General features: G+C 45.9%; 1 protein-coding gene and 1 long non-coding RNA gene across 6 annotated transcripts in view; one reads left to right on the forward strand and one right to left on the reverse strand.

Moving 5' to 3' along the window:
• LOC308462180 overlaps nt 1–6,043 on the reverse strand; it is a 366,258-nt gene extending 360,215 nt beyond the window's left edge. The window contains exon 1 of the long non-coding RNA XR_013979049.1: nt 5,983–6,043. This is a non-coding gene — a long non-coding RNA (uncharacterized lncRNA). The remainder of the gene's footprint in view (nt 1–5,982) is intronic.
• Nucleotides 1–23,234, forward strand: part of LOC308462057 (acid-sensing ion channel 2) — a 382,247-nt gene that overhangs the window by 272,388 nt on the left and 86,625 nt on the right. The gene's annotated exons all lie outside the window — the stretch shown is intronic.

Below are 23,234 nucleotides of genomic sequence, written 5' to 3' on the forward strand. Positions count from 1 at the left end.
GTAAGACGTGAGCTCATTCTGAGTTTGCAGGGTTAGGCTTATACAAGGGTAGTTTGCCTTATCTGTTTTAATGTTAGCTGTTTCTAGATTGGTTGTTTTTTTAATGGGCATTTCTAAATAAAAATAAAGATGCTACTCCACCTGAGCTTTTGGACTGCAAGTAAGTAATGAAACTAAATAAAGCTGAGGGTAAAGGTAAAGGTAAAGGGACCCCTGACCATTAGGTCCAGTCGTGACCGATTCTGGGGTTGCGGCACTCTTCTCACTTTAATGGCCGAGGGAGCCGGTGTACAGCTTCCGGGTCATGTGGCCAGCATGACTAAGCCGCTTCTGGTGAACCAGAGCAGCGCACGGACACGCCGTTTACCTTCCCGCTGGAGCGATACCTATTTATCTACTTGCACTTTGACGTGCTTTCGAACTGCTAGGTTGGCAGGAGCTGGGACAAAGCAATGGGAGTTCACCCCGTCACGGGGATTTGAACCGCCGACCTTCTGATTGGCAGGTCCTAGGCTCTGTGGTTTAACCCACAGTGCCACATGCGTCCCATGTTGCAAGGAGGGGACAGCTAAATAAACAGAGCTGTGGAAATGCAATGACTGTTCATGAGCTGTGGGGCAAAGGAAGTGACTTAATGGAGCTACATGGGGCTCATTTCATTCATGAGTCTGAAAGGAAATACAGTGGTCCAGGAAACAAAGGTCATAGCCCTTCTAGAATAGAAAAGTGGATGGCGGAAATGACTGGCAGAATCCGAGACCAGCGAGTTGGTGGAAGAAGACTGGAAAATGTTTAAAGACTATTTACAGAAACACTGTAAAATTAATGAATGTTAGAAAAATGTTGGAATGAAATTATATGGCTTTAGTAGAAATGTTACAAGGAATTAAGTATAAATAGATTAATAGAGTATTAAAGGAAAAAATAAGGTTAGAATGTGTTAAGATAATTATAGGATAGAAAACAGAGGAAGATGGAAAGGAATTGCTGAAACAATTAACAGAAGTGGAATACAAAAAGGGAGGTGGGAGGAGGTCATGGAAATAAGGGAATGAAAGATAAGATATTGAAACTGATTTATTTTAAACTGTCTTTGTTTTGTTTTGTTAGTTTAATGTATTTAATATGTTTTTATGTGTCAATGTTATGTAGTGTTTTTCTATTGTGTTGTATTGTATTGTATTGTATTGTTTTTGTAGTGTTTAAATTGTTAGAAAAGTAATAAATATTAATTTTTTAAAAATAGAATAGAAAAGTGGAAACTGACCATCCACAAGTTGTTGGGGACTCTCAACTCCTGTCATTTCCAGCCAGCAGTGGTCAGACATAATAGGAGGACCACAGATTCCCCCTCCCATCTCCTACAAGGACTGCAGTTTAAAATTCCCGTCAGCCACCTATCCTGACATTTATTGTTGTGGTTAACTCAATGGAGGCCAGCATAGAGAAGCAGCTGCCAAGCCACCTTTCTTTCATTTTTCAATGCGTCCCTAAGCTGAGGTTATATCAGCACTAAACATACTGCCTCCACATTGCCACATACTACTAAATGTTGCACTCAGCCTTAATACTTGGCTTGGTCTTTTTGCCATCTCCCTGATTCCCCACCCGGGACTGCAATTATTTTCTTCATGACTTCTCAACAGACTACTGGAAGCAGCCAGGGTGGGGGTGCGGGCGGCAGGCAGCGGGAGATGGGAGAATCTGCCACAGGTGCACCTAATGAGCATTGGTGCACCTGCTTCCTGCTAGCGGCATCATCCTGCAGATAAACAAGGGAGAGGGAAACACAGGGGAAATGATCTGACAGCCGCTTTGCTCTGGTTGCCCTCTCCTTGCCCGCAAGAGCAGTCAGCAGCCCTTTTGAATCTGCCCTCTCTCTCTGCTCCAAAATGTCAGCTTCTCTTCTGAGGCTCTGTGTGTGTGTGTGTGTGTGTGTGTGTGTGTGTGTATATGCGCACGCACACACACACACACACTCAACATTACAGAAGGGACCAGAAGGTCCCTTGCCTTCCATCAACACCTCCAAGCTCCCCCTTGACCCCATACGATTCAGACTGTTGTGCCCCACAAGCAAAGAGCGAACGTACATTGGAGAGGCACCCAGGGGCTTGTTTAGGTCAAGCGCTTCAATAGCTGCTGCTTGAATGCTGGTGGCGTGAGTAGGAATTATCTCCAGGTGGCCTGGCAGAGAAATGTTTTGTACATTAGAAAGTCTGCCAGTTTTCTGATTTTCTTCTTTAGTCATTGATAGGACCGCAAATGACGAGCATAGGCAGGTTGGGTTTCGTAACTTTTACAATCTTATTTGTATGATTGATGTAGATGGGCTTTACAATGTGGGAGATTGGAACTGTTTCAAGCTTCTCCCAAGTGCAGGCATATGTGAGATGCTTTAGCCTATGGCCTTCCAGATGTTTTTGGACTCCAAAAGCCCATCAGCCCTTGCCAGCATGGCCAGCAGTCAGGAATGATGAGAGTTGTAGTCCCCACATCTGGAGGGCCACAGGCTCCCCATTCCTGCTTTAGTACTTGGGGCAGGTTCCTTGAAACAGGCAATCTGACAATTGCAGGTTGGGAAAAGGAGGGGGGAAATCTACCAGTACCTTGGCTGCAGTCTCTGCGGCCTGGTAGCCACACTTACTGATTTATTATATTTATACAGTGGCACCTTGGGTTAAGTACTTAATTTCTTCCGGAGGTCCGTACTTAACCTGAAACTGTTCTTAACCTGAAGCACCACTTTAGCTAATGGGGCCTTCTGCTGCCGCCGCGCCGTTGGAGCACAATTTCTGTTCTCACCCTGAAGCAAAGTTCTTAACCTGAAGCACTATTTTTGGGTTAGCGGAGTCTGTAATCTGAAGCGTATGTAACCTGAAGCGTATGTAACCCGAGGTACCACTGTATTCTACTTTTCCTCTGAGGAGCTCAAGATAAGCTTATATAGTTCTTCCCCTCACTATTTTATCTTCACAACAACCCCATGAGGCAAATTAGATTGAGAAGACAGTGATTGGCCCAAGGTCATCCAGTGAGCTTCATGGCTGATTGGGAATTTAAACCTAGGTCTCCAAGGCCCTAGTCCAGCACTGCAAATGCTACACCACACTGGCTTTCACAATTGTCTGTATCGAAGAGCTGGTAGTGGCTGAGAGACTGAGCAACGAATCAGGGCATCCCTGGTTCAGGTCTTGAATTACCTTGGTGGCCTTCAGCAAGTTGTTCTCACTCAGGATCCTCACCTACAATACTAGAGGACAGCCATGCTAGCTTATCTGACAGGATTGTTACGAGCATTGCAACCACACAATGCAAATGTAAGGACCCTACAGCTCTCCAGTTTTTGCTGGACTGCTGCTGTTCTTGGTTCAGAAGCGCTCTCTGTAGCCACAGGGATCAGCTGAGGTCAGGAGGGGTCAAAATCAGACCTGGTCAGTCCCTAGGTGTGAAGTGAGTAGCAACTGCACTGCCACTTGTGACACTGGGGGGACATTTTAGAGTGGTATGGCATACCACGCCTTTCTGATTTTAGCCACTTTGGGGTCTCCTACAGTCCATGTGACCCACACCGGAGAGGGCTCTAGCTCCCATTTTTCCAGCCCACGCAGAGCCAGCTTTCTGAGGATGGGTTTTGGGCAGGAGAGGTACTTGACATTCTTTAGTTTGCCTCAGTACTGTTGTGAAAAGCTGATGGGGGCCTAAGTGGGTATAAGGCTCTGTATCTGTTCCGTGTGCTGACTAGGATTTTCCCACTTGAAAAGATGAGGAAATATGTGGTCAAGTGACTGAAGAGACGGAACTGTCCTGCCCATCTGCAAGGATGTCCACAGGGACTTTTCCAGGGTTTTTTTTGGGGGGGGGGGGGCTAGTTTTGCAGCAGTGAGAAATGAGAGGAATGGTGCCTATACACAGTTTATCTCATATCTCAGGTTCTACAAATACTAGAAACAAACTTTTAAAATATATAGAATCTAGGGATTCTTGTGTGTGTGTGTGTGGCAACTTGAACCCATATGTGTCCGCATGCTTCTTTCTTCAAATGAGGCCTTGTGTCAACTGCCTCAATGTCTGATGAAGCAGGGCCTTTCTGATGGGGAGGGAGACCTCAGATCACCCTCCCCAGGCAGGTAGTGTGCTGCTTCCTTCCTTTTAATCTTTCCCAAGCCAAAGTGGAATTTGCTTTCTTTTATTCAGGAAGCTGGTGTTTTTTAACAGACTCCGTTAAGACTCTCTGGATTGTTGTTAGATACACACACACACACACACACACACACACACACACTTCTTCAATTATTCATTACAGATTTTGAATACTGTGGTAATAGGTGGGATCTAAATGTTTTAAACCAATAAATCATGTATATGAAGTGCTTTGAGAACTCAAAAGTGCAATACAAATGCCGCATATTTATTATTACTAAGATCTCTTGGAGATGCCCTGGTTAAAAGGCCTATCTGTAAAAGAAATATGAAGAGCTATAGGATGGAGGCTGTGGGATTTGCTTTCTTGTGATGTCTGAAAACATCTGTCATATTTTTGCTGGCTTTTAGTGATGTGGGAGGAGGGGAGTAGAAGGTGTATCATTTCAGTAGGCTTTCCTAGGAAATGAATGGCTGAGCTATCTCTCTCTCTCTCTCTCTCTCTTTGGTAAGCTGTTCTTGTACTGCTCTTTTTAATTATGGCTGCTTTTGTTGGTTTAGGTCCCTTTGAAATGGTCCTGGAGGAGTTGTGCTTTTTCCTGTGTTGTAAGCTACCTTGGTATAGAGAGCTTGAGGGGGTGGGGAAGAAAGGTGTATCTTAAATTCCTCCAATGATCTATATTCTGTGGCATTGCAGGCTTAATTCTGGAACGTGCTGAAATTTGACAACTGAAGCACCTGTATTTTGTGCCATTTATTTTGCTTCTGCTATTTGTTTATTTCCCCCCCTGAATTCTTAACCATTCAGTCCATAATTGGACCTCCAAGGCAGCTTACTAGAGTTTCATTGAAATACAGGTCATGATACAGTGTAAGGCATTTTAAACCAAGTAAAACTAATTTGAGACCTTAATAGCTAAAAAACAGCCTGCAACTGTATCTTGCAAATAGTTCTAGCATACAAATGTTTTGAAAACTGCTTGTTTGCATGTACCTGCGTTATTCATTTTTGCCCTAATAGGACAGATAAAAACACCGAAACAGCTAAATGGTTTTCAAAACCATATAAATTGTTTTCTGTCTCATCACCTGGTGGTGATTCATGCTTACCACAGGTGACCAAGTGAGTGATGTGGTTGTGCCAAGACTGTGTTGTTTTTTAAAAATATCCCTAATCCTGGCTACCTCTCTCTTAGCCTTCCACCATCTATTCAAGACATTTGGCCTTCCAAGTTAAAGATTTCAGCAGCTGATGCCTTGTTTTTATGTGAGTTTTGCTTGTTGCGCCTGCCTTTGGTTTTAGTGTTTTATGGCTTTGTTAATTTTTAATATGGTGTTGTGATGGCTCTTAACCTACTGCAAGCCGCTCTGAGCACAGTGTTTAACAATGGATGGCTAGGATGTATTTTTTTTAATAAAAAATCTTTAAATAAATAAAGTATTTACAAACCTGAGCTAAAACAAATGGAGGAGTCAGCACCCCAGCCATAAAACAGTATTGGTATACGCAGTACCTGCTAAAGCTCCAGTGTGCCATTCCAAAGACCTTCGGAAGGGAAGATTTTGCAACGGGCAGGTCATACAGTACTTTTTCATGAGTAAATTCCATAGGGAGGGACTCTTGGAAAGAGGCAAAGATCTGCACATACCCTTGAACAGGCTTCCTCAACCTCAGCCCTCCAGATGTTTTTGGCCTACAACTCCCATAATCCCTAGCTAGCAGGACCAGTGGTCAGGTTGATGGGAATTGTAGTCTCAAAACATCTGGAGAGCCGAGGTTGAGGAAGCCTGCCCTTGAAGATCCTGTCCACACACTTCCAAGTCTGTCTGTGTTTATACCTTACAGGGTTAGAAACTTCCTTCCTTCCTTCCTTCCTTCCTTCCTTCCTTCCTTCCTTCCTTCCGTTTTTGTTAATGCTCTTCGTGCATTAATGCAATCTCAGAATACTTACAGCCCTGAAACATGTCCCTGCTGTCACCCTGCAACGTGAAATTGTGGGCAAGGGTGAAGGACTTCCTGACCCTTCAAGGATCAGCAGAAAGTTGGGAGGAGTGGCTTGCTTACATTACGTTTAGCGTCCATTTGGTAACCTCTCTCTGCAGCTCTCTGATAAGCCCAGTAGCATCCATAAATATATTACACCTTTTTTTTTTAATGTGACACTTAATATAGTTAGATCTCCGTGATTAAAAATATTCAGCCCTAGTTTAGCAAGGGAAGTTAACAGTTCTATTAAAAGCAGCAGGCAGCGGCTGCTGAAGAGGTGTGGTGTGCTTCTCTCCAAAGAGTTTTGCTCCTAAGAAGATTTCCAGTCTGTCTCAAGCCCCTGGGATTGTGGGCGGTAAAGTGTGCAACAGCAAGCTGCCTTCTTGTGGGGTCATCAGCCCTGCCCCCCTCAAGCTCTATGAGCCTCTGAGATGTTGACGAGCAAGCCACAATACTTATGGTCTGTCCCATAATCTTATTTTTTTTCCACTTAGTGATCTGCATACCAACTTAGCCTAGTATACATTTGCTTTTTACTTATTTTTTGCACCCTCTCTCAAGCAGCCGAAAGAGAGGAAAAGGCCCTGCCTGTCTGACTGTCATCCATCACATACCATTTTGCTGATTCTGTTAAACTTGGAGAATCTGCAACATGGTTGATGTCTGTTGTATTTGACCTCCCATTTGAGTGTGTGTGCATGAGAAAGAGATTATTATGTCGAAATCCTTTCCACTCAGTGTATAGGGAGACAGCAGTTATCACTCAGAACAATCACTGTCCTCTTCCTTGACCTCCTCTGAGAGATGTTTCACGCATAACCTCTTCCAAATGTTTTTCAATGCACACCTGGAACTACAGTGCGATTATGACAAAATTGAATTTGCAGGAATGCGTATTTACAGGTGCACACCTGTACACCAATAATTGGCTGTGGCTTCATGTTTGTTTGCCATTTATAAAGCATTTCCATGTTGCCTCTCCATATGCTTGAGGTGGCTTTCCCCCAAATATCCCAAGAAGCCATAATTGAAAAAGAACAGTAATGGATGGGGGGGGGGGCATCAGCAACAAAGCCACAATAACAGCAGAAAGCAGTCACACACACCCAGACCTCAGTGATATCACTGCCAGATAATGTTGGGTATATAATATCACATTATACAGTCATGGCTTTTCCCAAAGAATTTCGGGAGTTATAGTTCATTGAAGATGCTGATAGTTGTTAGGAGACCCATATTCCCCTCACTGAACTACAGTTCCCAAAGCTCCCTGTGAAGAGGAATTGATTGTTAAAGCACTCCAGGAGGGAAATAGGGGTGTCCTAAAACTCTCAGCACCCTTAACACACCACAACTTGGAAGAATTCTTTGAGGGAAACTATGACTGTTTGAAGTGATATCATAGAACTTTAACTGTATGATATAAATGTGCCCTGTGTTCTAAGGTCTTTGCTCCAGCAAGGCAACATTTGTCCCTACTGACTGAATAAGTTACAGCTTTTGTTGATTAAGCTACCAACATTTAAAGGTCCCATCACAAAATCTCTCCTGCCTCTCCTGCCCCAGCACATGCTTAAAGAGGCAGGTGCGCATGGCTGCTACATCTGAATCATTTTTCTGGTTCTTAGCGGCAGCTGCAGGTGCGTTTGGGTGAATTTTCTGTTTCTTTTGTGCTTGGGGGACTCCGATTTACTTTAAGCCAGAAATGAAAATTAATACCTACAAATTCACCACAAGCAGAGAAAATAGCTTCATTATACAAAGTGCTCCACTTCATGCAAATGCGATCTTCTGCTTCTTTCAGAGCTTTTCATCGTTCTAAATGTTTTATAGTTCCTAGATCAATTTGTTTTCAGGGTGTGTGTTGTAGAACTAATAACTCAAATTACACTTAATGGGCACTGAATGGCCACCGAAGCTCGGGAAAGAATACCTCCCATTGCGGTTCCTGAGTGTTGTGAGGCACGTTTTGTCCATGGTCTACCACTGGCGGCTGGTTCCGATATCTCCAGTCCAAAAACGTCACATGGCAAACCCAGACAAAATTGTGGCCAAAGAACCAGGAGAGATGCACTCCTTGGCTCAACCTGCACACAACTTGCTGGGGAAAGCAGGGCTGGTGTGCAGCTGCCTTATCCCACCCCAATATCAAAGCAGTTTGCTGATTTCCCTGGCAGCCCTCCCCACCCCCAAATCTAAAGACCAGGAACTCTTGAGATCAACACACCCTGTGTTTTCCAGACAGCCCCCTTCTAGTGTAAAGGAAGCCCCCACTTCCCAAGTCTCTTCCAGGTTTGGTAAAACATGCTGGTCTCTTACAACTTTAAACCTAAACTTTCAAGTAGCATGAGTTTTAAGCATCTAGAGTCTGGACACTTGGGGATTCTAGAATCCTAAGGCCCGCAATTGCACATACTGTACTTCAGTAGTCAGATTGTGAAACTTGATTAGGAATAAGAAGTAATAGGAAAGCAGTCAGGAGGTCAAAATAAGCCAGAGGACTGTGGCTCTAAAACTGGGCTGATCCTAGCCTATCCACTACAATATAATGCTTTTAGTCTATTTACAAGTAGGCTGCCATGGTCAGCTTCCTGATGGTATGGAAGATCCTGCCCAGATCCCTGGTTGTAGAGGGAATAAAGCTGCAAGAGCCACTCAGCTTTTTAAAAGCTCTCCTCTGTCCATCTGTCTGTCTCTCTGTCTCTTGTTGCATATTAGCTTATTGGCTGTCAAGCCCCACCCACCTACCCCGCCTCATGGATTTTCCTTTCTGGTGTAGTTTGCCTCACTACCAAGTAGAATGGGCCTCCTGGCATCATAGTGACTCCAAGTGAATGGTATGTCAAAGGTCAGGGAAACCTCTGCTTTAAATCAATATGGAGCACGGCTCACTGGGAAGTTCTCCTGCACATACCTCCTTGCAATGAACAGAGACTGCTCAAGAATGGTGGCCTATTCATTCAAATGATTATTTGAGATTTGCAGTCATCAGGGTCCTGGCTTCATATCCTTGCTGGGCGCCAGGCAAAACTGGAGTTTCATAAGAGGCAGTGTGGCAGTGTGGTAAAGAGGTTAGATTGTTGGGCTATAATTGCTAAGGCCAAGGTTCAAATCCCCACTAAAGAGGATCTGCTGAGGAAAGCAGCAGAGCAACAGAAAACCACTCGCCACATGCTTTCTAAGTGGGGGAGAAGACAAGGGAGGCCAAGAGTAGGTGGGGCTAGTAAATTTTGCTAGGGCAAAACTGAGGCTAAGGAGGAGGAAACAGACAGGCAGGGCCACCCTCTGGACTAGTTATGAGTAAAGAAGGCAGAAGGGGTCGGAGGAAGGGAAACTGAGGTTGGTGAGGCAGTGCCCCATTTGTTTTAATGGACCCGTCTCCACTGCTCTGGACAATGGCTTCGATTCATTTATGAGGCCACTCCTTATATCTTCTGCAAAAGAGCAGAGACAATTTGCTTGGGATGGATTTGCCCAGTTTCTCCTAATTGCACATAGAGCCCAAACTTTTCATATACATTGCATATGTAAAAGAATGCATTTGCATGTGTTGTGTCAGATTTGCATAATTTTAAAGGCAGATTTTCTGTTTTTCCCGGAGCGCCGGTGCAGGCTCTCACAAGGAAGAGCACTAACGTAAATACCCTGAGTTGAAAGAATTGCCCTGAACTAAGGGAGAGGAATGAGAGGTTTCCTTCAAAGGGTTGCATTCAATCTTCACAGTCAAAATGTATGGCTGTATTTTAACTGTGGATTGAGTTGTAACACGAAGTCAGACTGTGGGAGTGAATTGGGGTGGGTGGGGGAACCAAGTCTGCTTTTACAGATATTTTTAGTGTAGTCTCGTGTTGCTGCCACCGGAGCTTTTTAGTTCCCAAGTGCCATGAGCCAGGATGTGTGTTTTTCAAGCACCATGAAACATTTACAAGGCAGAGATTGAATTCTGAAATGTGCCACCTGAAGCTGGCGAATACAGAGGCCCACATAGGACAGACCCACATAGTACGGATGACAGAGAGATTTGTTTAGACCACATTTTAAAGCAAACCAATCTAATTCACCACTCCTGGATTTTTCTGCAGCCCAGAACTTGGTTTTCAGTTAGAGCCCACATTCTCCAAATTTTGCAATACAGTTTCAGGTTTTTGTTTTAGACCAAGAACACAAAAGTGCATATTTTATGAGGGAGAGTATGTGCAAAAACATTCATGTTTGGTGAAATGCGTTGCAAGGCAGAGGGTACATTTGCTGTAACAGTCGTCTCTAGCTAAGTGTGAAAGAAGGAGAGGGGTGGTGGGGAATGTGTGTTGAGGGGTTCATGGGGCAGAGATAAATGGCATATTTGGAAATCATCCAATTCACTAGCTTTTGCAGTTGTTCCTTTTTCTGTTGCAAATGCTTGAAAAGACTCAAAGGTGGTTGGGTGGAGGGTGGTTGGGGGTGAGCTCTTGCAAGGAAATATTGCAAAAATGGGTGGCATTTGAGGCAAACCAAGGAAAATTTGCCCATTGACCCACATTACATTGAAGAACTGGGACTGGATTGCCCCCAACATGGTGCCCTTCAGAAGTTTTGGACACCAACTCCCATCAGCCCCAGCCAACCTGGTAAGTGGTAAGGGGTGATGGGAATCGCAGTCCAAAGCATTTAGAGGGCATCTAAGCATGGCTGTGCTGGTGGGAGAAGCCTGCTATAGAGAAATGGGCAAACAGCTAAGGAAAGAAGCTTAGGTTCTGAATATATTGTCAAAATACACTGATTGCTAGGCAAACATTCTTTGTTCATTATTAATATTGGACTGTGCACAGAAGTCTTTTAAAAATCAAGATGTTTTGATGAAGGGCAGTGTAAGCATCTTCTACACAAAATAAAAATATGGTGCTGATGATAGGCTGAGAATGACACACACAGAGAGAGAGAGAGAGTGAGAGAGAGAGAGAGAGAGAGAGAGAGAGAGAGAGAGAGAGACTGAGAGTGTACCTAAGATTGTGTTGTATGTCAGCCAGGAGACACCCCAGGGCCAGACCTTTATCAACCCATGACTGCCACCCCTACCCATTAGTTGTATCCGACATGCTTGATGGCCCACAAAACCTGGGACTCAGTTCGAAGCCCTTGCCTCCGATGTGGCAGCCTGCCTATTAATCCCTGGCTGCTCAGTGATTCCATTGTCAATGCTTGCTTTGCTCATCAGAGCCCTGGCACAGAAGCTGCCTCCAAATAGCTGGATCTGGCAGGGTGGGCAGCGACTCGTAGCATCTCTGCCAATGAGGGGCCTCTGCCAAGCCACCCTCCTCCCTGCGCCTGGTGGAGAGAGGGGAGCCTGCATTAGGGACGTTGCCAGCTGCACCTTCCTAGTAAGGGGCAGGCCAGGGCAGGTGGCAAGAGGTGGTGCAGCTGCTGTTGCTGTGATTTGCAGTGGCCCGTCCATAGCTGCCCCTCTCCTTGGCAGCAGAAGGGCCATAGCTCAGTGGCAGAGCATCTGCCTCTCTTGCAGAAGGTTCCAGGTTCAGTTTTGGTAGGGCTGGGAGTGTCCCCTGGACACTGCCGCTCAGTGTCAAGGATGCTGAGCTAGATGGCCTAATGGTCTGACTCTGTATAAGACGGCTTCCTGTGTTCTTACGCAGAATGCAGACTCTAGCAGTCTGTGGCCGCTGACCTGGCTTTTGCGGCCTGTGGTTGCCAAGCCTCATCCTCCCACAGCTCCTCTTCCTCCCCTTTTATCGACTTCTGCTTTGATTGATGGGTGAGGTGGGAAACAAGAGGGGAAATGCTAGCCCTGATTTGGGATATACAACCTGCCCGGGCAGGAAGCAAAGGATTGCGTTTGGGCCAAATGTTGGTGGAAGCTGCTATGTGCTGTGCTCCAGTCCTTTTCTACAGAGTTCCCCCAACCCAAGGTTGCCTGTGCTTGCTCCAGTGTTGCCCGCCTCGGTTTTAATTCGTTGTATTTGTAAAAGTTTCATATCATCCCAACCCTTTTACAGAAGAAATCCTGGCGGCTTACATATGCAGTACATCCAGAAGCACTGCAGTAAATCTGTAATTAATTAAAAATGCATGAGAGGCTTTGACAAATGAAAACAAAGAGGCTCAACATTGTTTATTTAGCTCCAGGAAAATGCATGGCACTTTAAAGGATATCAGCAAATGGGTCTTCAGGGTTCAAGCCTGATTTGTAACGGGCTGACCCTGCCTTGAGCTTTCCAGACATTTGCCCCCTTTCCTTTCCCACCCAAACGTACCTCCTGGCAGCAGCAGAAGGGGGCTCATGACCAGGGCCTCCATTAGATCAGCCTTCCCCAACCTGGCACCCTCAGTATGTTTGCATTCTAACTCTCACTATCCCTGACCATTTTCTAGGCTGGCTAGGGCAATGAGAATTGTAGTCTAATGGAGTTAGGAGGGCACCAACTTGGGAACTCTGGCCTAGATCATTGGTCCAACATTAGTCAGGACACACTTCATCCCAGTCTAATCTAGGATAGGTCACAATAGCAGCACTACCTCCACACAAATATATGGTTGAACGTTTAAGAAGCGGGTTACTCAAACATATGGTTGGGCTAAAAGCTGGAAAGGTTGAAAATTGCTGCCTTCAATCAGGGCTAGAGATCTGGTGGCCCTCTGGATGCTACTGGACTGCAGCTTCTACCATCCCTGGTCAATGGCCATGCTGGCTGGCGCTGATGGGAGTTGGAGTCCAACAACCTCTAAAGGACCACAGGTTCCCCATCCCTGCCCTAGATGCTTCTGCGGTGGCCATGTCACACATCCTGGGTGCTAAGAATCATGGGAAATGCAGTCCCTGTGGTTCCTGACATCTCTGACATCTCAGTAGGGTTTCCTTTCAAGGCAATTTCCCCATTTCAGTCCTTCTGGGCTTTGGTGACTTTTTGTGGCTTTGAACTGAGGCCTGAGAGACCTTGGCTCTTGAGGCAACATCCATCCCGTCTGAGGGAGATACTGCAAGTAAAGCAGCTGCTCAGCATCTGACTTGTGAAGCTAGTAGATGATCTTGCTCCTCATCCTTTAGGATTCAAGATCTCCACTCTGAAAATAAAGTCACCATTCCTATTTCCTCACAAGCCCAGGACTGAAAAGACTGTGAAGGAACCTTAGGAATGCAAGAAGTCAGACCATTGGTCCATCTATCTTAGGATTGTCTATGTCACAAATGGGGAACCTGTTTTCCTTTTGATGTTGTTGGACTCCAACTGCCATCAGCCCCAGCCAACATGGCCAGTGGTCAAGGATGATGGAATTGTAGTCCCACAGCATCAGCAGTGCCTCAGGTTCCCCATCCCTGGTCAGTGCTGACTGGCATCAACTCTCCACGTTTTCAGGCAAGAATCTTCCCTAACCCTATATGGAAATGTCCTGGATTTGAACTGGGGATCTTCTGCATTCAAACCATGTGCTGTACCACTGAGGTGTGGGCCTTTTCTGTAATACATAACAAAGGTTAAGAATGTGTGGTGCCAAGTTCTTGGTTCCAGGCAGGAAAGGGACCATCTGTTCCTTGTTTATTCCATCCTCTCGATCATCTGTTTACCTCCTTCTCTAGTTCTCCTACTTCATTCCAGGCTCCATTACATCAGTTGTTGTTTTATTGATTCTGTTGAATGTTGCTCGTTTGATCATTATTACTAGAAAAATTAGTTTTGTGATATTTTGAAGGTAGTTATCTTATTTTATTGTTCTGGGTTATTGCTGGTCTGTGCACACATTGAAAAGGGGTGGAGAGGGGTCAGACATTAGAGTAGATCCAGTTAGTCTCTGTTCAGGCAGTCACCACCCTGCCCTGGAACCAAGAACCATGTCATATGCTTAAGCTTTGCTGAGTGTGTGGCTTCCAGCCATTCAACAGGCATCTCATATACACTCCACCGTGCATTGCGCAATGGAGGGGTGGGTGTGTGGGTGGGTATGTGCAGCATGGGGAGCCCCATGTAAGCCCATGCCCACTAGGCCCCATGGGAGCCAGCGAGGCTAAGCTGCCAGAACGCAAGTTGGAGGAAGGCAGAGCTCCCAGCAGAAGGCTGAGCTGTAGAGCAAAACTGACAAAGTGGTCAGGTCCAAGATATTACTGAGCCAGATTAAAACAACCTTGGAGCCTGAAACCAACCAGCTTGTCAGTTTTGCCTCTTCCAATCAGCAGAAGCAAGGCAGCTCTCTGGCAGCTTCAGGCGGACAATGTATATGTGGTATGACAACTCACTCTTAGCAAGTGCTTCAAGGAGAAAACTGTTGGAAGACACTTGATAAGAGACGGGAGATGAACGAGTGGGCAAGATTCTTGTGGAAAATCTACTGATAAGAATTTGCTTGCGAACAGTTTGATCCAACCCCTTTCTTTTTATTGGGATTTTCCGTCCTTCTGAAACAATGTTTCCTGGTTTGTGGGTGATGATGCATTTAGGAAGAGAGAGGGGTTACAATAAACGAGTTGGCAAATATGATCCTTGACTATTACGTAGTGGCTTTAAAAAAAGACTTAAGATTCAAATTTTAGGAAAGCAGTGACGAGCATCATGGGTGGCCACAACAGGAGCCAATCAAAAAGCCTGCAGATGCCTGCCAATCATGGGATGGGTGGACCTATCCCACAAATAATGGCTGGCCTTAGAAGCTGGCCTTTTGGCCTTGACCTCTTATCTAAGAAAATCTCCCTTGCCTTTCCCTCCAGCTCCACGCTTGGAAACTGTGTCTGTAATTATGTTGAGCGGTGAAAACCATTTGAGTGACTCTCCAGCCCAGCAGCAGAAAAAGGGCCCATCACACCCACTTGAGTTGCAGCAGGAGAGCAGGGCAGGATTGTTCTTGGAGATGTACTGGTCTTTAGGTTGTCCTGGTGGTCCAGCACACAAACACAAATATAAGAGAAGTCCAGCATAATTATAGGGGTGATTCCCTGCCCCAAGGCTGGGGCCCATTGGACCACTCCTCAATGTGAGTTGATTAGGGGAGTACTGATGGGTGCGAAAGCTCCCTCTCCCTATTTCCTTCTGTGTGTACAGAGTCCTAAGGTAGATCTCAGCCTCCAGCCCTCAGTTCTTCCGACAGTATTTCTCTCAACAGTGAATTTCAAATCAAAATATGAAACTTGTTGCAAATAAAAATGCCAGTTTTGGAAGTGTTTCCAGATGCTGAAGTTACAATACAAAACACATCCCCCCATATAAATTTTAGCTCTAATGTGCTGCAAGAGCATGCCAGTTCCACAGTTCTATATACTACTACCTGTATATGCTCTTATAACATAGGAACAGGGATAGGTGCCCCCAGTGGCGTAGCATGGGGGGTGCAGGGGTGCCGGCCGCACCGGGCGCAACATCTGGGGGTTAGGGTTAGGGGGCGCAAATCCACGCGTTAGGGGGCACAAATCCACGGGTTAGGGGGCGCAAATTACTTGCCTTGCCCCGGGTGCTGACAACCCACGCTACGCCACTGGGTGCCCCTGTGCTGTCTCCTCTGTGGATGGTCAACCTGTGGCCCTCCCAGATACTGTTCAACTCACATCAGCCCCAGCCAGCATCACCAGGAGCCAGGAATGGGGTAGACGTAGTCTAAAACCTGAAGTGCCACAGGCTTCCCATCTCTGGTCTATTTTGACTGGCATAGCTAACCATGGTATTAGCCACAGGTCTTGCACATCACCTGCAACCTAACCTTTTCCCCTGGAGATGTCCATAGATTTGAACCCGGGACCTTCTGCATGCAAATGCACATGCAGTCCACTGAGTTCCAGCCTCTTCCTAACATGCCTGCATTCTAGTATTCTGTAGAAATATGGGATATTCTTTTTAAGTTTTTTATTTCATTTGCAGTTTCCCCCGCCTCAAGCAAATTTACAAACTCTCCAGGGCCCAGCAATCGGCTCCCCATATCCCAGGCTGCACAATTCAGCAGCCACAGCTGCCCTCACTGGGAGATCAAGATCGATTGATATTATATATCTTGTTTATAGCAAGCAAGCAAGGGAACAAATATAATAATAAAGCTAAAGGGAAGATAAATTTTCAAAATGAAGAGTGAAAGCAATTCCCTGTATGCTTATAGCTCCTCTTCATGTTCCAAAGGAGTAATGTTTCACAGGCATCCTGGGACTGTACAGCTTCAGAGTGCAGCTAATGGTGGAGGATTCAAAAACTCGCTGCCTCAGGCATTCTTTTCCATCCCAGTCTTCTCCCTGACGGTGCTAGTTTTCTGTGTGCAGGGAACTGTGCCACAGGAAAGCTTACAACTGCTGGATCTCCAAATTGTGCTTGCAACTGGTTTGGACTTGAGAGAGCAGCGCTGTGCAGATTTCCATCAACTATCCCCACAAAGTGCAACCTGACTTTTCAGGAAATGTCCATTATGTCCATCTTCTATGCTGTGCCTCCACAGTCAGAGTCAGCAATGCCAGTTTATGGACGCCACAAGAGGGGAGAGTGTTCTTTCACTCAAATCCTTCTGGTTTCCCCCACAGTCTTCTGGTTGGCCACTGTGAGAACAGAATGATGGACTATAAGGACCATTCGCATGATCCAGCAGGCTCTTATATTCTTATGGCTATACAGGCCATGGTACCCTTGCAATGGACCCTTGTGTACCAAGAAGGGCTGAAGTTCTCTGCTGGTATATACCGTAGTGTGCGGTTGATTGCTGAGGAAAGTAGGCATTTGTTTTCACTGCTCTGGTACCTCTTTTGGCTCTCTTCCTTACTCTGTGCACTGTACGCAACAAGGCACTCTGATCCTGTTGGTCCAGAAAATGGGCTTAGATCTGGGTTAAAATTCACCATCACCATCAACTACATCAGGCACAGGCAAACTCCAGCCCTCCAGATGTTTTGGAACTACAATTCCCAACATCCCTCGCTAACAGGACCAGTGGTCAGGGATGATGGGAATTGTACTCTCTGGAGGGCCGGAGTTTGCCTATGCCTGAACTACATGGACTAACTTTAACCCACAGCCCAATCCTAGCCCCCTTTCAGCCTCGTATCCCTGTTTGTAAAATGGGAGAATTTAGTTTTTAACTGTACACCGTATAGTTAGGCTGCTTGACAAAGGATTTATTTTGCACTCTGAAAATAAAAAATCACAATAATGAATGAGATATATGGCAGTATTAAATCTTTTCCTTTTCGTCCCTAGAAACTTGGAGCAGGTTGCAAAACATGTGTAAAGAGTATGTCCCGTTCCTTTCCCTTTAATCTCCTTATCCCCAAGTCATAGATAAAAGTGAACGCTGTAGGCTTATGAGTGATCTTTGATGAGTCTCTAGTCCGTGTGTGTGTGTGTGTGTGTGTGTGTGTGTATTTGTCTCCATCTCTGATGCGTCCAATGAAGTAGGCTGTTGTCAGTGGAAGGTGTGATACATGAATGAGTCTCTTAAGGTCCCATGACATGTTTAATATTTGTCTGAGAGTCCTCATAGAGGCGATCAAGTGACAGCAGTGTTTTCTGCGCATGCACGTTTCTCACAGTCTCCTGCTTCAGAGAAGAGGGGCTGTGGGGAAGAGTTTTAAAGAGCGAGGGGCGGGGAGAGACGGCAGTCTTTGTGTGCCCCCCTTTCACTGAGCTGGGAGTTCCTGTCAAAGCAGGTGCCATTTTAATGAGCCTCAAGCACCTTGGTGCCAAGGAAAGCAGCATCGTTCTCGGATGTGTAACTAATTGATCAAAAATGCAGCCGCTTCAGTTGAGGTGTAAAACATTTTCTACGCAACTGCGCTTGGACTGGGAATACCTTTCTGTTTTATTCACTGGTGTTGTGGTGGTGAATTCAGCACTCGGCTGAGGCTGGGAGCACAGAGGGTGCATTGTGCTGCCCTGGGTAATGAGACCACTAATTGGTTACATCAGAGAGAAAACTGAATGAATCACTGACCTCTTCTTGAACACACAAGGCTTCTCTACACCTACATGTGGAAGCAAAAGCACACCTGAACCCTGCTCATGTTTTAAATATTATTTAATGTATGCATAATTTTTGTTCAGTATCAGTCAGTGCCTTTATATAACAAAGAAAGTGTTACTACTTTGTGACCAAAGATGGACACTCATATGCCCCACCCACCCACACCCCATACACAGTGTATATGAAGCAACACTGGAGCTGATAAGATACTGAACAAAATCTTCAACTTGATGCGCTGCCCTAGAAAGGTCACACCTGCCTTGCAAGCTCAGGAAAGGGAGAAATTCTCAGTCCCTCCCAATCAGCTGGTCTGGCAGGTGCAGACCCCTTTCCACCCAGCACTTCCACAAGAAAGTCCTGCCTCCAATTTTCAGGAAAATAGTGAGCCTCTCATGAGTATAAGGGTCATTTTTGCGTTTTGTTTTGAAGACCGTGTGCCCAGCTCATCACCCTGTCACCCACATTACGCAGGACAATAAAGATCCTTCAAACCCTCTAAAATAAAAAGAGGGGGACTTTGTTTGTGATTGTGCAGGATATTCCAAGGACAGGGGTGGCAAACCTCTGGCCTCCAAATTTTCTTGGCCTGCAGCTCCCATCAGCCCTTGGCCATTTGGAAGGTAGAGAAAACATGTCCCATCCAATAGATTCTGGTCTATAAAATGGGACTTTGCCCTACCAACCTCAGACTGCTCTCAACCTGCCTGCCTTCTTACTAATAACCAGTCCAGGGAGGGTGACACTGTCAGCTTCCTTCTCTGCCTTTGTCTCTGTGTCACCCATGTACAGCTCAGCAGGGAGGAAGATGTGGACAAAACCAGGATTAGTTGTCTCTGCCTGTCATTGTCTCTGGCACCACCTACTGTTTGGTCTCCATGCCTTCTGCCTCACCAGCCTCTATTAGTCCCGTCACACCCAGTAGCGGTTGCAGCTCTGTTTTCAGGCAAGTCTGCTTTGGAGTTTGGGCCTGCAGCATTCTTCAAGCATCCCTAATAGGGTTCAAACCTCTGAGAATGCAGCCCCTTTAAGGTTGCCTTGCTCACATCTGGGGGATTGCAAATGAGCTTCAGGGTGAGGCTGAAGGCTGGATGTCTGTGGAGTTTCCAGGTTGTCCGAATCTTCCATCTACTTACCTCCTGCAACCTGGGTTTCTTTAAGTGCCAAGGCATACAGTTACTTCATCCATGTTTTTAGGGACAAGCCAACCCCATCAACATTTTGATGGGCAGCTGCCCGCCTGTTGATCCTGAACTTCCCTCACCTGCCTGCCGGATGCCTTTGCTGATGGGCTTACAGCTCAGGCAGAGAAATCAATTTTCATGCTCATCCCCCCACCAGCAGCCTCTCTGCCCAGATGAAATTGTTTGCGAAAGAAAGGAATTAGCTGCAAAATTTGCAGCGTCAACACAGCCTTGCTTAGTAAACAACAAGGGCTTCAAACTTTGCCTGACTTGGCTGCAAAAGGAGACTGGCTTGAAACAGCCTTGGCTTCCACGGGCTTTGCCCCTCGCCCTCCAGGGAAACTCAACAATGGTTCAGTAAGAAAGCTCTGAATACCTGCCATGGCCCACTCCTCACCTCAGGGAATAATTCTGAGGCAAATGGAGCATCTGCAGATGTGGGTAAGCAATTGGGCAGCTTCAGGGAGGACCTAAGGGTCCAGTTCAAGAGAGACCACCTGACTCTGCTAAGGCTGGGTCTTCCAGTGTCTCTGGAAACAGGAAATCAGATTCCACATCCAGGTGTAATGTGTTCAAGCACAGTGAATTAACTGCGAACATCTCAGCCTCCTGTCTCCCCACTTTCCTCCCTTTCCCTAAACTAGGACCAGGAGTAGAGAATCAGTGGCCCACCAGATGTTGTTTTACTACAGCTCCCATCAACCGTGACTTCTGACCATGCTGGGTGGGGGCAATGGAAATCCTGCTCCAACTTTAGTGGACATCCACAGGCTCCTCATCTCTGGACTCAACTATAGGCCTGCATTAATGGCCCAGACATGGAGATGTGAAGACATCTGTTTTGTAACCTGTGTGGAGTAAGCAAGATTTGGCACACCAGATACACCCTCTCTCTTTTTTGTCTGATGCTTCTTTGCCTGACAGGCCAGAGTAGGAGCCTTCAAGAAAGCATGGCTCTGACCCTTTAAATCCCTTTTGGTACTTAGCTAAGGGACTGAACCTTCAGCAGGCCTGCTTTGCTACTTAGGTGCTCTGTTGAGCTCAGACAGCTCCTCAAAATCTGATAGCAGCTGCTTGAAAGCTCCTAATCCATATTAAACCCCAGCTCCAAACTGCTAAACCCCAGCTCCAAGCTGAGTCGTGTTCAAGCTTTTCTCGGTGCCCCTGCAGACTCTCAGCTCAACTGGTACTGAAGAAAACTCTCATAAATACTACATGATGTTATGAGCCATGGCATTTAAACTGGTTCAAAACCCATTCCAGTCCCATTAATGTTGGAAATGTTTGTGTGTTTTGGAACAGAACTTTCCTTTAAAGTAATGCAGTCTTTCCTCACTTCACTTTAAAGTCAGAATGTCTTTCAGTAACACAGGAGCCGCCTGTCAGGTTCGACTATTCATCAGTCTAGCCAATTATAATCTATTCAGGCTGGCAGTGTCCCTTTCAAGGTCTTCCCTCACCTGCTACCAGATCTGGATCACAAGGGATGTCAAGGATTTAATTTAGGCCTTTCTGCATGCAAAGCAGATGCAGAGCCACTGAGCTATGGCCCCTCCTTCATATCAGGGATGGTGATCCCCTCCCCTCTGCCCCAGCTGGCATGGCCAGTTGCAAGGGGTGAAGGGAGTTGTAGCACAGCAACATAGAGGGATACTGGTTCCTCATGGCTGCCTTAAGGCACTTTGTTCAGCTTGGACACTGGTAATATCCACACCTTACATTTAAGGCACTATTGTACTGCTTTAATAGTCATGGAGAACCCTAGGAACTGTGGTTTGTTAAGGGTGCTGGGAACTGTAGTTCTATGAGGTCAGCACCCTTAACAAACAGTTCCCAGGGTTCTCCATGTCTGTTAAAGTGGTATAATTGCACTTCAAATGTATTGTGGGGATGTGACCACTGTCTCCATTAATTAGAATCCTGATTCACTAATTAATTAGAATCCTGATTCACAGATGAAGACGCACGATTAAACCACTTAAACCTTTATTTAAAAACAAGAACACAACAATTAGTGACATCTCTTTATAGACCAAGGACATAACACATACTGATTTTAATCTTGAAACGTTTGCGTGTCTTGCCACAGGGATGTGTGGGCTGGTTGGTTTTTTTTTACCACGCTATATCCTACTTTGGGTGCTATCCTGGTGGTGGAGATTGGCAGGTCATGCCTACAGGGAACCCAGTCCCTGGGCAGTTTGGTGCTTCCTGTTTCAATTTGGACCATTTGGGTGGCAGCCATTATCTGGCAAATAGGCCATTGTTCCATAGAGATGGTGGAGTAAAGCAACTTATGCCCCCTACGCCATGGTCCTGATGCCCAAATGGTGGCTTTGGAAGGAAGTAAGGTCTGTGCATAATTATTGTGTTTTATTATTTCCTGGCGAAACCAGAGCAGCACACAGAAACGACGTTTACCTTCCTGCCAGAGCGGTACCTATTTATCTACTTGCACTTTGACATGCTTTCGAACTGCTAGGTTGGCAGGAGCTGGGACCGAGCAACGGTAGCTCACCCCATCACAGGGATTCGAACCGCCGACCTTCTGATTGGCAAGCCCTAGGCTCAGTGGTTTAGACCACAGTGCTATCCGCAACCCAACCAGCTGAGCCCTTAACGTTACAGTATAGGCAGCCTGGGTCAAACTAAGCCTTGACGGTGAAGATGTGGTTCCTTGAAGGCTTGTTGCAACTTGGGAAAAGCAACGCAGCAACCTTTTGCCATCTTAAACATTGCCTTACGTGCACGAGCTATTATTATTGCAATTATTTAATCAGCGTAATGCTTCCCTGGTACATCGCTTGGTGGCTAATGGAGTCCCGCTTCTCTCCCCCGCTTCTTGTAAAGGGAGCTGGAGCGGGCAAAGCAATTGCTTGCCGGCACAGGAGCCAGAACGGAGAATAGAGGGAGACTCAATCTGTCATCAGCGAAAACATAATTGACTCGCAGTAACTTGTTGGGTCAGTACTTAGAGCTGATTTATTTTTAGCATAAATTGATGGGAGATTTGGGATTAGGGAGCTGAGCCATAATCGGGAGCATAGCTGACAAGAAAAACGACTGCCGAGGAGGTTTTTGCAGGGTTGAATCCTCCTCTTCTTGGAGCTGCAAATCTTCATTCTCAATTTGGGATGAATTATGCAAAGCAGGGAAATTAGCCTATAGTATATAATTATAGTTTGTCCTCGCAGCTTTTTGGGGCTCAAGCCTGCCTCACCCACCCCTCAATTCATTTGGGATCCAGTTCTAATTTTTGAGATTGGTGATTAGATAGGTAGGCAGGCAGGCAGGCAGATAGATAGATAGATTGCAAGAGTGTACAACCAGTAAAAACAACTACTCTACAATAAAGTGTAAAGTGGCCTTACTTTAGATATAAAAAGTAAAATAAGACTGTGTCCAGTGCTAATCTTCCTCAAAGGAAACCTGTTGAAGTTAGCAGACATGATTAACTTAGGTTCATTAATGTTGATGGATCTACTCTGGGTAGGGCTGGCAGTGGATGAAACACATTTTTTTATTATTAAAAAATGGAAATATGAAACAAATGCCAATATTTGAACTGTGGCTGTAAGTGGTTTGCATTGACTGGCAAAGTTTAGTTCTCCCGTGTTTGCGCTGCTCAAGTTTCACAAACCTACGAAGAGGAGTAAGCTCTATTGTGTTTGCCTGTCCTTATTGCATCAAGAAGCTTGATTGTGTGCAGTCTGAACACAACCCTGGTGTGGGTGCGAACAGAGGCATTTTGTACACCTCGGTTTACACATCATGGGATCTGTGTCAGCAGCCCCCACACCCCTATTGAACTTCCAGGGCCTAACAAAGACCTTGGGCAGAGGTTTCTGCTTTGAGCTCAGGGGCAAGATGCAGGCATCTTTGCCTGCAGGTGTATACTGGAATGATTAGGGTGTGCATCCTTTCCCACCCCCCTTAAGGAGATGCTATATCTGAGGATTCTTGATCTGGGACCATGACACCAAACTCAGGGTTTCCTCAGCATGCTGATACCTTCC

Source organism: Podarcis pityusensis (genome assembly GCF_964106645.2).
Source record: "Podarcis pityusensis genome assembly, chromosome: 13".
Classification (NCBI taxonomy): Eukaryota; Metazoa; Chordata; class Lepidosauria; order Squamata; family Lacertidae; genus Podarcis; species Podarcis pityusensis.